Genomic DNA, 5,700 nt, shown 5'->3' with positions numbered 1-5,700 from the left:
TTAAGAGCCAGCCGACGTTAACAAATCAAGAAATATACCTGCTCCTGGAAATACTAGCACGTTGAGGAGGATGTATCATGGTGAAGCGTAATAAAGGAGGTACAACGATAAAAGGTTTGTACAATTGAACTAAATTGTATATAAAAAAAAAACAAAAACTGGCACATTCTAGATTTATTGCACAAAGTAAATTTCAAGTAATAAGCAAAATCATGCAACAAAAAAAACCTTACTTCTAACAGGACAATAATCCACAGTAATAATAAAAATTATCATTGATTTAGCTAATGCAAACAATAGCAGTTGAATGACTGGGTGTGCTGTCACAGAGCGTGATGAAATTGGCCTAAAACATTCGTAGTTACATGGGACAGGCAATAATTTTGGAAAATTTTCCGCGCATGTCACACAAAAAGTACAGTAAAACAAGTGTGTGGAGTGGATACCTTGACGAAAAGTAAGACACTTTTCATCTATGGCGAAAGGTTCGGAAATCTAAAATAAGGGAGATACAGGACAGAGAAGAGAGAAGATCGCACCTTCATTTTCTAAGTCCCCTTCCATGTTTACCTTGCGAGGATCATAACAAATGTGATGCGTAACTCATTACTGCGATCCATCAAGTAGTCCATGTATTGCTACGCGCTTGTGAGAAGGCTTATTTTGTCATTACTAGCGTCTGTTTTCCCGAATTCATGTATGTTATGCATTCTTCTAGTTTTATTATACTTCTTTTACGTCTTTTGGGAGTTATTTACCCTATTCTGAACAATAACCTTGTGCGCATGCGTGTGTTCACCGGGAGATTTGACAGGTCGTCCCGGCGGCCATTCAGTGAGAAACGCCGGTGAGAAATGTTTCGTTTTAAGTGCTGCGTCGACTCCGTGTCATTTTTAAAGTCTTTTGGTGGATATACAGGACAAATGGACATTATTCTCAATCAAAGCCTGATATTTGAGCCCAACAAGTGCCACAAATGCCGAAAAAAGTGATTAGAAACCAAGTAATTCTGACAGACGGAAGCGCAGAAAAGTTCGATCTCTCGCTTTATAAAGGTTTGTGGTTTAACCCTGGGGCTAGGTGTATATACTACTAAGGGGGTCCAGGGGGCATAGCCCCCTGGCTAGGCGTACATATCACCACGGGGGTCCAGGGGGCAAAGCCCCCTGACTAGGCGCATTTAATACTACGGGTTCCAGGGGGCAGAGCCCCCTGGCTAGGGAATATATAGATCGTAGTGTATAAATCCCACAGGGTTAGGTTAGGTTGGTTTATTGGTTAGGACGCATTATACGATTACCACAGGGGATCTGGATCATATGAAATCCCGTTGATTTTTTGCTTTGGTTCCCGTAGAGTTTTTCGAAAATTGGCGCGTCGGTCCGTAGACTTTCAAATGGTGGCAGCAATGTCCGTAGAGTTTCATTTGCCTATTTTAAGCGTTTTTTGTGCTTGTTTTGCACATTCCTGTTCTCTATTTTGCTTATTTAAGCCTGTTTTACCCCGTAATTTCCCTGATCTACTTCATGCCCTCCCCTGCTATCGGGACTTATCAAATCACATCAAGATTGTCGGCTGGAGAATCCGACGGAGATTATCATCAGATTCGTTCTCATCACACGAGGACAAATCTGATGATATAAAGGTAAATGTTAAGTTTCATCCAGCCTCCGACTTTCGAAACCACTTTTTTTGGAGTGTAATCTCCCCTCGTAGTTTAACGCTGTTATGCTGTTGCTTTCCGTCGCATTTGACTCGTTGATGAGTAGCGGAACTTGTATTCCCCGACGGCAAAGTTGATCAAATGTGTAAGATTCGGCTTCGCACTGTATTAAGGGGGGGTAATTAGCATGATTTACACACAGAAAAACAAGAAAAACACTAAATTAACTTAAAATCGGGTTTGCTGAAACTCTTCGGGGACAGTGGCCATGTTTCACCTATGCAATTACGGTATACAATTCGGCGGTTAAATCCAGGATTATTTTTTGCCTGATTGACGGACAATACAAATGAATCAAACCATGTTTGGGCACAATCAACTTTTTAATATGAAAATACGTTTCGAAAGTTTCCAGATGACCGTTTCAAATTCATACACAAGCTTCATTAATAGTTCCTCAAATAACAACGGTATTTTGATTGACTGCGATAATAAATACAAAGCAAAGAAACAAAAAAAAGCGCTACTGACAGTTACGTGTCGCGCATTGAGACCGTGCCGCAACGGCACACGCAGTCTCCGTGAATTTTATTCTCAAACAAAAAACTTACACATTTTTGTAACAGACCTTGCAAACTTTAGTGATGATTGTCGTCAAATATGGTAACCGTTCAATACTTATACTTGTCTTAAAATGTAAGATGGAACTTATTGACCTTTGCCTGAGCCGAAAATACTTCGGAGGCCGTGGCGAGGCTTCAGGCCGCGCAGCCAAGCCTTATTGCTCGTCCCGCGGAATTATGAAAGCTTTAGCCTGATTTCGTCGCGCGCGGCCACGACACCCACTGCGGTCGGTTGCAATAGCCAAATCGGAAATAATTTGTATTAATAATGCATGTATTATTATCCTATTAAAAGTATGCATTTTTATTACATTAATTGGCTTATTACTTGAAATGTACTTCGTGCAATAACTATGTAGATTTCGCCGGTTCTCGTTAAACGTTACTTAAATTTTACTAACCTTATATCGTCCCGTCTCCGTTATTAAGTTTTACAATAACACGTCCTCGGCGTAGCAATATTTCCAGTTATACGTGTATTTCGCAATTTGTAAACATTTCTGCCGGCTTCTATATTTTTTTTTCACACGTACACTTCCTTGACCACCGGACAGATACACACTAAAGGTTTTCCATGGGCGAGGGCAGGGCTTTCCGAAAAAACTGTTTTTGATTGGTCAGAAAACTGTGACGTCATTGCCTGAAGTTTTCATTGGCTAGAATTTCTCAGTCTGTAACACCACATAATCGCCAAGTTGTCAGTAATTGGTCGTTATACATGGTGTCCTTGTCTTACTGTTTCACACATTAATAATTTATTATCGGTATTTCAGAAGAAATATGTCTTTACGTGCGCGAAAAAAGGTATTTGCCTTGTATTAGGTTTTATTTTACCATATGCATACAAGCAATCAGGTAAGTGTGACCTCTTACCCGATTTTAATCGCTCTCTGAAGAACTACCATCCAGAGGAACTGTGGGGGGGGGGGCAGGTGACGGAAGAATTCTTTCTTTCCCGCCTTGCGGCGTGTATAATTCTGCCGCTTGTGAAAAAAATGAATTAATCAATTCTTTTTCAACACCATGTAACCATAGTGTTGTAGGTTACGGTAGGCAGCCCATCCATCACCGTATATCACACTGTCTGGTTTTATATATTTCTTAATAAGGGGTATGAGCGTGTCTGCACTGCGGTCAGTGTCAACCAATGGCACAATTAATTTCCTTTTACTCACACGCTCAATACCCCCAAAGACCCACACCTGGCTCTTCTTCTTTATGATTTGCGAAGTTCTAGCTTCGCCCGGGACCTGGCTCAACTGTCTGCCCCTCTTATACTTACGGCGCACGAGCAGCGTCTCGTCAATCTCAAGTATTACACCGGCACCTCCTATTGAATTTTGATTTTGTAACCAATATTCGGTTACTTCAGAACAAAAACTCCTCCAATCTACGCTAGTTGGCTTAGAAACGTGCCTTTGTAATCGCTGGTCGATAAAACGCAACTTTTACGCCGTTTTGTCTTTGCTATTTTTTCCATCTGCCACAATACCATATATGTCGATCTTCACGATATTTGCAAGGTAAATCGCAATGCGGGCAACTTAACGCTCTTGGCAAAACACCGTGTGCTCTCAGGAACTCTACAGCGTTATCATTTTTTTTTTCAAAATAATCAGATATAACTCTATAGTAATGCGGGTCACAACCTACGCACCTGAGATCCATTTTGAGCAAAGATTTGGTATATTTGCTTTCCTTGCCTTGTGATTGGTTTATAACATTTCCTGTAATGCTTTTGGCTCTCGTGACAAATGTCACGCGGATGTGGTATTGAATAAAAGTTTCAAAAGGTTTCGTGCGCTGTTCATAAGGTAACTGTTGTTTTTGAAAATCGCGCGCAATTCTTCAGTTCCCTCTTGCCCGTAATATGGACCAGACACATCGATTTGCGCAGAGTAAGAAATGTCATAATTACTGTAAATACTCGATTTTATGATGGTATTACTCGTGTATTGTCAGACATTTTAATGTAGAAAGAAAATCACCTTCATGTAAGTTTATGGGGAATTTTTGTAGTTACGAAATGAAAGTATTACAATAAATGAACCAAAATAAAACGGTATCATTGTTTTGTTTACAAAAAGTAGGAATGGATATCGGATGGCGATTTTTAAAATATTGAGATAGTTTTTCATTTGGGGCTCTGTGACACTTGCGTGTCCAATAACTTCGTTATTTCTGATTTGCGACGGAAGTTCATAGAAGATAAGTTTCTTAGATTTATTTGCTCTATCACATGCATATATTTTTTCCGGTTTAAAGACGGCTAGTCAGAACTTTACCTATACCGATATAAATATTGTAAGGGAAGACCCGATTGTCATATTCGGAAAATTAACCAAAACATTAAGAAAACAGGTCGTAACACATGCCATGCAGCCTGTAACTCTACAACAGGTGGGGGGGGGGGTCCAAGGGCAAAGCCCCTAATAGGGAAATACGGTGATCTGATGGGCGTTTAGGGGTTAGGAAAGATTTCGGTCCATGGATTTACCAGGAATGGTTGGAGTAAAAGGGCTTAATCTCAGAAGGGTAAGGTCACTTCGTACACATTACCAATACTTTTACTTATATCACTTGCGATGGAAAATAACAAGAGGTTTATGCATGGATAATTGAAAGAAGGATTAAGAATTGGAAGATTGGATGGCTGTGTTAAAAAAAAAAAAAAAATGGTACTTTGTTTTAGGCCTCCTACATTAGGCCTACTGCATGAACAGGCGGCCAATTTTGTCACCTACTTAAATCACGCCGATTCAATCATATCTTCAACGTTTTACAAAACCCACATGGATAAGAATATGGACTCTTACATCATTCAAACAATTAAAACTAAGCATGTCATACTTACTGTTCAGTAATTACCTATTTGACAATCATGATGGCTGCGGTGTGGTCAAACAGCCTCTATGTCACCGGCTCTCCGTCATTTCCTCTGGATTCTCCCTTCTCCTCTTCTCAGGATTCGCCGCAGAGGACCTTCCTTTTCCATCTCGGCCTTGTGCGCACGTGTCCTTTAATTCACCGTCTGCCTGTCTACCTTCACTAGCGTCCTCAGGCCTTGTTCTCCTTGCCGGCAGAGCGTCGAGCGAATGTCCTCCTCACCCGTTTTCTGTGACCTTTCTGGGGATTGAGACGCTAAGAGGCAGAACGTGTTTTGGGGTTCGAAATACAGTGTTTCGAAGCCGGTGAATCTTTTCTCTTTGTGTGTGTGTTTAAGTACGAGAAATGATGGGAGAAATATGAAATCCGAGCTTAATTCTGATTCTTGAGATATGAGATTATAGAGGGGTAAATCGAAGGTGAGTGAAATTTTGCTCTAAAATTGAAAAAAGTTGTGAAAACTGTTTAAAAAATGGTTTTTGTTACTAAGGATTCGAAGTGTTGTGTGGAAGATTCAAAGCGGCCTAT

The 5,700-nt window shown here is 40.5% G+C and overlaps 1 long non-coding RNA gene across 1 annotated transcript in view; it reads right to left on the bottom strand.

Moving 5' to 3' along the window:
• Positions 1-5,381, bottom strand: part of LOC125039132 — a 20,205-nt gene extending 14,824 nt beyond the window's left edge. The window contains exon 1 of the long non-coding RNA XR_007116096.1: positions 5,155-5,381. This is a non-coding gene — a long non-coding RNA (uncharacterized LOC125039132). The remainder of the gene's footprint in view (positions 1-5,154) is intronic.
• Positions 5,382-5,700: the final 319 nt, after the last annotated feature.

Source organism: Penaeus chinensis, chromosome 26 (genome assembly GCF_019202785.1).
Source record: "Penaeus chinensis breed Huanghai No. 1 chromosome 26, ASM1920278v2, whole genome shotgun sequence".
In the NCBI taxonomy this organism is placed as follows: Eukaryota; Metazoa; Arthropoda; class Malacostraca; order Decapoda; family Penaeidae; genus Penaeus; species Penaeus chinensis.
Note: the sequence above shows the minus strand (reverse complement) of the source record. Positions and strands in the feature narration are given on the sequence as shown.